A 10,409-nucleotide genomic window follows, 5' to 3' on the forward strand; every position below is an offset into this window, starting at 1 on the left:
ACTTGAAATGTGACAGCTTCGGTGAAATATGGCCCACATCGACTGGGGGCAGCATTGAAGTGGGCGCTAGTACGTCGGCCAACGCACCCGAGATTTGCGAAATTGACCGCGCCACTGTCGGAAAATCGTACTGACGAATAACGCCCGTGCCTTTTCATATACGTTCACTAGACCAAGTCCACCCTCTCCAGGTGGTAGCGTAAGCGTTGTGTATCGGATCTTAAACAGGTGTCCCACACTCACGTAGGTTCCGAAAGTTGCTTGTATCCGTGATGCCATTGTGCGCGTTAAAGGCAGGACATGCGCTACGTGAGTGAGTCTCGGTGTTAGGTATACGTTAACATAGGTCACCCTCTGAATCATATCCAACGCTCTTAATTTCTGTAACAGCACCATTGTCCGCATCAGCTTCAATATGCGTCGGTAGTTATCCGCTGCTGTCCGCTGCACATCCGTGTGGAACGTAATACCTAGGCATTTTATGGTCTTAACCAAGATGAGCGGGCCTTCCTCCCCCGGTTGTAATCCTCGACCGACATTCATGCAGCGTGTTTTTTGTAGATTAAGTACGCTTCCTGCCGCCATCCCATATCGCTGTATCCATGCCAACGCCGTACGTACTTCTTCGCCTGTCCGTGCCACCAGCATCATATCGTCAGCATAAGCGCGGCAATGAAAGGTCAGTTGTGGCAACGGCACTTACAAATGTCTTGGAGAAGCTGAATACGTGAGAAGGCATCAGCTGTCTTTTAATCTCCATAACTGCTTTTTTTGTATTAAACATAATATGACACACTGTGTGCGCCGACCGAGACTCGAACTCGGAACCTTTGCCTTTCGCGGGCAAGTGCTCTACCAACTGAGCTACCGAAGCACGACTCACGCCCGGCCCTCACAGCTTTACTTCTGCCAGTATGAGGGCCGGGCGTGCGTCGTGCTTCGGTAGCTCAGTTGGTAGAGCACTTGCCCGCGAAAGGCAAAGGTCCCGAGTTCGAGTCTCGGTCGGCGCACACATTTTTAATCTGCCAGGAAGTTTCATATCAGCGCACACTCCGCTGCAGAGTGAAAATCTCATTGTGGAATAATATGATACAGTAAATGTGAGTCTGCGCTTATTGCTCCAATTGCGTACTTTCTCTCACCAATTGAGTTAAAATAATTGCGTTATTGTTGTTAACTACTAGAATGCTACCTAGTGAGTCTGTCTAGTAGTTCATCAGTGCGTTCATCTATGGATTATAAATGAATTGTTGTTTTTAAATGTCGAAATTTCTTAAAATGTATTTCTTATCATGCTGATATTTCAAGATGTGTTATAATGGAGCATGAGTGTTTACTCGATTTCACCGTCCAGATCGTCTTCGTCTGCCAAAGGGTCAGTACGTCCATGTCCAGATTCCAGAGCCGAACTTGGAATTGTCAGATGGCTGAAGAAAGCGTGGTGTACTGGTACACTGGAGACATGTAGGGGAGAAGTGCCATCATGTCTTTCCTTCTGACTTGGTGATAGGTCGCGCTGCACTGTTGAGACGAATGAGCGTTCTGGTTCGCGTATTTGATGTGAGACACCACTGCTTGATTCGTGTAGGCTTTAACCTAGATATCAACGTGGAGTCCACACTCCCTTAGAAAGACAATTTCTGCTTTAATAACATATGAATATTACAAATCTAAAGAAAGAAAACAATGTTGATGTTTACTAGCACTGTCACTAAGCCTTCTTGATTTTAGAGCGTAAATAAATACGCAAAGCAATACAGAACAAGAAGATCACATGGCCTTGCCGCTTGACTTACAGCACTATTCATACAAACGTATTTCACCCGGGAGTGAGAGGAAGAATGCATTTGGAGCTCTCAAGTGACTCCGGTAGGATTTATTGTTGTACCACTTTTCCACAACAAATTTCCGTGCATTATGAGTAAACTGAGTGGCATAACTCAAAAACTACAATTTTCTGACGTAGATCACTTTTGTTCTCAGCGGCTCACATGTATCAACGCCTTACTGTTTGAAGCATCAGCGAGCCCGAGGGTGATGTAGCAGGGGGCCCCTCTTTTGCACCATTACAGATAAAAATTGTTGGCACTTTTAAACCAAATTCCAAGTTCATGTTTTGGAATGGAGACAATTATGGGGTTTCAAAAAAGTGTCTTTTAATTGTGTTGCTCAGTGCGGTTTAGGAGTAACAAACAAATGTTAACTTGTAGGTGGACTTACAAATTCTGTATGGTTTTTCTGCGTTTGAGGATCAATCAGTAGAAGTGCTTAGATGCGCATTTATTATATTTCGGAACACTACAGTCATCAGGCTAATACGCTTCGAGTTGCTGATACCTATAGGTAAAGTTTAATCCCCATAGCAAAATATAAGAGGTGTGTGATACTCTTGGCTGAGAGACACCGAGAGGTAAATTCAGCTACCTGATTGGAAGGACTTTCTTTCAGTATATAGTGACCGAGCTGTGTCGAAAGAGTATCTGATGAGTATAAAGTGCTTTAATGGGTGTGTGTACATAGTAGTAAATTCGTGTTAGTGGTGTTGATGTTTGTGATGATGATGATGATCATTATGATGACGACGGTCATTATGATGATAAGGGAGAGGATGCGAATTGGTGCGGCGTACAACATATCCTGTCGAATAGCAACCAAAGGGGTCTTCGAGTTTAAAGTCCTCTTCCAACATATAGATCACCATCAACCTTTCCACATACCTTCGTTCTAAGAGATATTGCTTGGGGTCTGCAACTGAATTCATGAGAATGACACAAAGTCTAGTTATCACGATCTTTATACCTAGCTTGTCTGCCAAATAGTTATTGTAAAAATACATTTTATACCACAAGCGTTCGAACTACCTACGTTCAAGTAACACCTCAAAAAATGGTTCAAATGGCTCTGAGCGTTATGGGACTTAACTTCTGAGGTCATCAGTCCCCTAGAACTTAGAACTACTTAAACCTAACCAACCCAAGGACATCACCCACATCCATGCCCGAGGCAGGATTCGAACCTGCGACCGTAGCGGTCACGCGCTTCCAGACTGAAGCGCCTAGGACCGCTCGGCCACTCCGGCCGGCAGGTAACACCTCACAAACATGTATTAGAGATTTCGGCTACGATGACAAACAAATTATCAGATAACACTATAGTCATAAAGGGAAAAGGAGACAATGCAAGGCAATGCTTCCAAAGGTTATTATGAATTAAACGAAAGTTAAATACATCCTTTCTTCCTTTGTTTGTTAATCCACACCTGGCCATAACAAAAGTAATTCTTCTGGGGTAAAAAATTACCTCTAATGACTATCTGAGTAATTATCACGTCCAGATATTACTTAAATGTTCCCTAAGAATGGACGCCGTCTTCGGGAGGGTAGGTAGCAGTTAAGACAGATTTACGTGGAAAAAAAGGTGAAGGTTTTATGGTTCTTAAATTCGTTAGGGGGCGTGACAGGTGATTTGGAAACGGTACAAAAGCGGAAGAAAATCTCCGGGCGCGAATGCATTTGTCAGGAGTGAATGACATCTTCCGGCAGAGGCGGCACGAGGCGCTCGGGAAACGTTACGACACGGACGCTCTGTGCGCCGCCGTCCTCAGCGCGTATCGTTTGACGCGAGAACAGTAGTTCGGATTCCGACAGCATCAGACAGATCGCCTCCCAGATAACTAACTGCTGTTAATTAGATTTCTTTTTCCTGGGCACCTATTGTTTTTAAAAACTCTGAATGTAATCTTATCTCCATCTCGCTGCTCCCACGAACGATGTCTGTATTCTTTCGAGCACAGCGGATACTTCACAACGGGTTTCTCTCCCATTTTTTCCTCCTAGGTGCCATCGTTCTTCTAGAGAATCAACGATTGCAAGCTACCGTCATTAACAAATTTCTTAGGCAATGCGTTTAGTGTCATAGTTTTTCTTGTAGCCGTAGAAGCGACATAACGTTTAAGTGTGGCTCTCAAGACTAAAACACACAATTTGCAGGAATAACCAAATAGTACCTAATTTACAAAGTATATAATCAGCAAAAAAGACTCAAGTAAAGAAAAACCTCAAAAATCACACTTAACTTTCCGACGATAGCTTCATTTGGCAAGGTAAAATGTCATGCCTGACGCAGAAGGCCTATTACCTATCGAATTTGACCTGCTTACCAGAAAAGTGGGAAAAATAAAACATGTCACACAGAGTTCGGGAAAACTAAGACACAAGGAATGAGATGACATTAGCGTCATTAGATACAGAAAATGGCTCTAAGCACTGTGGGACATGTGAGGTCATTAGTCCCCTAGACGTAGAACTACTTAAACGTAAGTAACCTAAGGACATCACATACATCCAAGCCCGAGGCAGGATTCGAACCTGCGACCGTAGCAGCAGCGCGGTTCCGGACTTAAGCGCCTAGAATCACTCGACGTTACATATAGACCGTTGGTCAAATTTAACAAGGGCATGAAACAGAACCACATTTAGAAAAAAATGATTCAAATGGCTCTGAGCACTGTGGGACTCAACATCTGTGGTCGTCAGTCCCCTAGAACTTAGAACTACTTAAACCTAACTAACCTAAGGACATCACACACATCCGTGTCCGAGGCAGGATTCGAACCTGCGACCGTAGCGGTCACGCGGGTCCAGACTGATGCGCCTAGAACCGCACGGCCACACCGGCCGGCTCACATTTAGATATCCGCTTGACGTGCCTAAGGGAAACTTTGGAAAATCTAAATCAAAATACACTGTCAAGAATCCGAACACTAAACCTTCTAAATAAAAGTCCAGTGTGTGGGCCGCAGAATCTCATTTATCGTATTCTGGAGGTAAGATGTCCGCCCGCCATCTGCTTTAGGTTTTCCGTACCTCCCATACGTCAAGTGAATGAATGCCACTAGCACTCCTGTATCACCTCGGCTATTTTCAGTTTATGTGGCTTCGAGATGTTAAAAATGTTGTCTTCATTTCTATCTCCATGAAAGTTGAACCGACAGTGCCCAGATTAACGCATTTTTCCTTTCTCTGAAAGTTAGGGACATTCCTTCAAGGCACGGAGTGCCAAAAGGCTGTATGAAATCCATGAAAGACGTCGAGAATCTAGAATCAAAAATATCCAGATAGAATTTTATGGTTGTTTACTCAGTATTAGACACGTTCCTCTGCAATTTAAAGCACCTGACAACTTGTAATCCCTTTATATATGGGATCCAGCAATGATCCTGTGAAGTTACGACAAAAGCAACTATTTTATAATATTCCGTAAGCTATCTGAATGAGAACTGTAGGTAGAGTTTATTGTATCTGATAAAACCACTAAGTTGGCTTATGTCGCTGAAGAAATGCAGCGATCATTACACACTTGTTACCACACTTATAGGTATGAAGGTAGTATCTGTTCAAGAAAGAACTGATACCGTTGATGACCGTGCAGCTTCTCTAGAATGAAATGATAATCAAATCGACACACTAGCTGCAAACATTCGTTGATATGCTTACATGGCCAGAGATCCCGGTTTCGAATCCTGGTCGGGGCACACATTTTCAACATGTCCCCAATGATGTATATCAACTCATGATTGCAGTTAGGGTGTCGATTTAATTATCATTTCACACTTATAGGTGTTTCAACAGCGCTGAATACCTATGTGTCATTAGTATGTTGATTCTGGCAAGAAATTGATGCATTAATGCAAAGTAATAAAATATAAAAATTATTAATAAAATTAGTAACATTCATGTTAAATTTTTGTTTAAGCTTTCCTGTGCTGCTAATTAAGTGACAAATAAAGCAGCTGCAATTATTTACTGGTTCCACGACGTGTTTCGATGTTTTACCTCCCGCTAATTTTCAGGTTGACAGTTTTGACATCACTGCAGAGTGCGTAATGATGACTTCGAAATGTTGCGTGTTTATTGCATAACGTCACAGCAAATATTCCAGAAACATTACAATTATTTGGTGTAATACATGTGGTAAGAATAAGCAACAACTTTGCTATACTTGGCAGGTAGGCGTAAAATCTACGTCAGCTGGATCCACAAAGATACCAGACGAATTAGTAAATACCATTTAAATTAGTCGTGGGCAAAAAAAGGCATTAACTGTATGCAGTGTATTTATTTAACACTTAACTAGTGTACACAACGAAACTCAACTAGTTAAATTATGGCAAGAAGAAATAGCAACTCTTAATTTACTGAAAAAAGCTATCACCAGGGTCTGTTTCCGCTACCACGTGAGTGACATTCCGATAATCAGAGTGCATGAATTCTTTACAGGCAGTAATGTAGTAGGTGTGAGGAGGAAACGCTGAGGATAGAGGAAAAACTAACAGCACATCTTAAAAGCATAGTGCGCCATACGGCATCTGAAAAACATAAAATGCTTTAAAACTGACACTTCAGAAAACATTTTAATATTACCACCCAGACAATAAACCAGCCGAAAAGCAAGCACAAACGTCTACAGAACAGCTAAGCAGTTACCTCTCAATTTCATAGTGAATTTGAGACATACAGCTAAAGGAGATGTTTACGCAAACTTGTGAGTGACCGCGACTCCTGTATGATTCTTTCACTGCACTGCGGAATGTGAACTTCTGTGACGCACACCCTTCAAAGGGCGGCGATGCCAGGGTTATATTACATAATTACCTAGATTTAGTAAGAGAAGCGAATCGGGGTAAAATCTAATGAATAACCTTTATTAATTAATGACTGCAGAAATTTGAATATTAATTTTATGTATTCTTCGAGGACAACAAAAGGATTGTAATAATATTATGATGTTCCACAGCTATACGAATATTTTCCCCTGATTTTTGTCAGTCGAAAAATAATAGCAGATGCACCTAGAATGGGAAATTGGCGGAAAATGTCGCCACTGCCAGTAAAACGTAACTTCTCGGAGTGGTCCTTTCCAAATTGGTACAAAGGCCCAAGTTCGTCCTAAAAAATAATAATATTCTAAGTCTCTGGGGAATGTCATCGAGCGCTAGGTATGCGCCTTGTCCCACTAACTAGCCATCTGATCGTCATAAATCAGATGGCTTTCCAGAGATTTCGAGGTGTCCTGGAATCGAAGACACAGCACTAGAGGGGGAGCTCCACTTCAACAGGTTCTGAGCACACCTGATTATACTGTTTGGGGAACCCAAACATATTGAGCATTCCAGTTATAAAAACAAATTCGAAATGAAGGAAACCGTAAATGGGTCGGAAACATGAAAATATACCATCAGCCAGTAACGCAAAGAAAATGTCACATATCACGCAACAGTTTAAAATTACAGTAACCGTCCGAAAGTCTACCGCGATTAGAGGACAATATTTTTAATGTAATAGCTCATGCAAAACAAATCATTGCGTTCAAAATAGGTAACGCGATTCAGATTAAACAGTGAGTGATACAGAATATCAGTGTTTCAGATTTATATTTCCTATTTTGAAACTCTTCACTGCTTAGTTTGTTTGCATAGCCATCTTCCGTAATAAATGTAATCATCAATCACTGGCTTCTCTGACGTTTTAATTACAACAAAAAATAATTTTATAAACATGTGTTAGATCAACCGAAAACTAAATTTACTAAAGATAGGTTTCTTTTCCTGTGCAATTCCGACAAAGCTGACATCGTGGTGAATGTTAAATAGCTTTTTTTGATTTAGTTCGCAAACTACTACCCCTTCTAAACTGTTCACTCTAATTAAAGCGTCCGCCCCCGGTAGCTGAATGGTCAGCGTGGCGGATTGTTAATCCTCTGGGCCGGGGTTCGATTCCCGGCTGGGTAAGGGAATTTTCTCTGCCCAGGGACTGGGTGTTGTGCTGTCCCCATCATCATCCTATCATCCTCATCGACTGCAGGTCTCCGGAGTAGCGTCACATAGAAAGACCGGCATCCGGCGAACGGTCTGCCCGACGAGGGGACCTAGCCATAAGATAAATAAAAAAAAGTCTAATTAAGGCCGTGGAAGCATGGTCTTTTCCGAATGTACTTCTCACCATAAAGCGGTTCTGGTAGCAGGAGTTCAACGTTTCTGTTAATCCTGCTTTAGAGTTCTTGTGGTGATATTTCCAGAGATACTGTCATCCCGTAACACACATTTCTTTACTACTAACCGGAAAGTCAAATACCAATTTTCATAGGTGTAGCTTTAAAAATACTTTGGTAGTTCTTTAATAATTTGGTTTTAAAAAAGTTTCACCCATTGTCTCACTCCCTTAGGGGTTTAATTTCCAAAAATAAAGTAATACGTACGTTTTTATTTCTATCCGACAAACAAAGTACCAATTTTCATAATCCTATCTTCAAAATAGCCTTAATAGCGATATATTTTTTAAAACATGTCATCCCCTATTCACCCCCTCAGGGTGGAATTTCGTAAAACGCCTTCCTGAACGATGCTTAAAATAAAAGATCGACATCGTCTCCGAATTCAAGAAGTTTGTATCTTTAATGGTCTGGGCAGGGCGAATACGAGTCATCCAGTGAGGACATTTCCTTTTATACAGCACTAGCTTAGTGATCGATGCTTCGCTCGCATAGATTGTATGGTGTGTGGAGATTTCTTTTTGTTTCTTGTTTTTCTTTAACCGAGTCTTATATGTTGTTCACAAAATGTACCACCTTCTAAACTATCCACACTAATTAAGGTCAAAGAAGAATGTCCTTTTCTGAAAGTAGTTCTGACCAAAAAGTGATTCTGGTAGCAGGAATACAAGGCTTTTGTTAATCATGCCCTTTGCGTTCTTGAGGTGATGGTTCCATAGGAACTTTTATTCCCTAACATATATTTCTTTATATCTAACTGAGAAGTGAAATACCAGTTTTCATAGATTTAGCTTTAAAAATTTTTTAACAGAACTAAACATTTTCTTAAAAATTTTCATCCCCCATTTCACACACTTAGGTACTGAATTTTCAAAAACAGCCAAAGACGTATTTTTTATTTCTATCAGAGAAGCCAAATTCAAATATTCATAGATTTAGCTCTAAAAGGACTTTCATCAAGAAATATCTTCACAAAACATGTCACCCCCTATATCACCCCCTTAGGTGCGGAAATTTCTAAAACACTGAAACTAGTAATTTTTTTTTATTTCGAAGCGAGAAGTCAAATACTAATTTTCATGAATGTAATTTTAAAACCACTTTAATAGTTCTTTAACAATGATTTATTTTCAAAAATACTTTCAACCACTATTTCACTCCCATAGGGGTTATTTTTCAAAAATGCTGAAACATGGATTTCTTTGTTTCTGACAAAGAAATCAAATAGTAATTTTCGTAGATCCAAATTAAAAATTGCCTTAATAGAGACCTAGCTTCAAAAAAACCTTTCATCCCTTATTGCACCTCCTTATGGGTGGAACTTCGAAAAATCCTTTCTTAACCGACGGCTGCAGTATGAAGTCGACGTCCTCCCCAAAATTCAAGCTGGTGTCCTTAGCGGTTTAGGCTGGGTGATGATGAGTCAGTAGATCAGGGCGTTGCGTGCTTTCTCTGTGTTAACTACAGTTGAAGAGGATCTTCGCTTTTATTTATAAAACATTTTCTGTCGTCACTGCTTGTTTTCGCCTTTACATAGTCTGCAAACCACTGCTTTTACCTTCGTTGTTAGCGGACGTTGACATCCAAAGAAACTTGATTTAACAGTCACTCTTCACAGTTTTCCGACTTTTTTGAAACCACTTTCTCTTATGCTGCGTTGGTGTTATTTACACTTCACCTCCCTTCATGCCGGCCGAGGTGGCCGTGCGGTTCTAGGCGCTCCAGTCCCGAGCCGCGCTGCTGCTACGGTCGCAGGTTCGAGGCCTGCCTCGGGCATGGGTGTGTGTGATGTCCTTAGGTTAGTTAGGTTTAAGGAGTTCTAAGTTCTAGGGGACTGATGACCACAGCAGTTGAGTCCCATAGTGCTCAGAGCCATTTGAACCATTTTGAACCTCCCTTCATACAACAAATTCTGAGTAGTGCACACATGAAACCACAAATCTAATTCTGTTGCGAAGATTAGCAATGTGAGATGAATTGAAAATAATATCTAAGGCGCTGCAGTCATGGACTGTGCGGCTGGTCCCGGCGGAGGTTCGAGTCCTCACTCGGGCATGGGTGTGTGTGTTTGTCCTTAGGATAATTTAGGTTAAGTAGTGTGTAAGCTTAGGGACTGATTACCTTAGCAGTTAAGTCCCATAAGATTTCACACACATTTGAACATTTTTTTGAAAATAATTGCAAAGCAGCGTAAGAGAAAGTGACTTCAAATAAGGCGAAAAATTGCCAAGAGTGAATGTGGAACCAAGTTTGTTTAGACCTCAACCTCCACAAACAAAGAAGGAAAAAATCGTAGGTTGTGTGCTATGTAAACAAGAAGCAAAGAAACCAAATGACCACTGAAGATGCTTTGAAAATGA

The 10,409-nt window shown here is 41.2% G+C and overlaps 2 non-coding genes across 2 annotated transcripts; one reads left to right on the forward strand and one right to left on the reverse strand.

Moving 5' to 3' along the window:
* Nucleotides 1-800: 800 nt before the first annotated feature.
* On the reverse strand, nt 801-874 carry Trnas-cga. Its single transcript has one exon. It is a non-coding gene; the product is annotated as a tRNA-Ser (tRNA).
* A 62-nt stretch (nt 875-936) lies between these two features.
* Nucleotides 937-1,010, forward strand: Trnas-cga. Its single transcript has one exon. It is a non-coding gene; the product is annotated as a tRNA-Ser (tRNA).
* The last annotated feature ends 9,399 nt before the right edge of the window (nt 1,011-10,409 follow it).

Source organism: Schistocerca americana, chromosome 1, assembly GCF_021461395.2.
Source record: "Schistocerca americana isolate TAMUIC-IGC-003095 chromosome 1, iqSchAmer2.1, whole genome shotgun sequence".
Classification (NCBI taxonomy): Eukaryota; Metazoa; Arthropoda; class Insecta; order Orthoptera; family Acrididae; genus Schistocerca; species Schistocerca americana.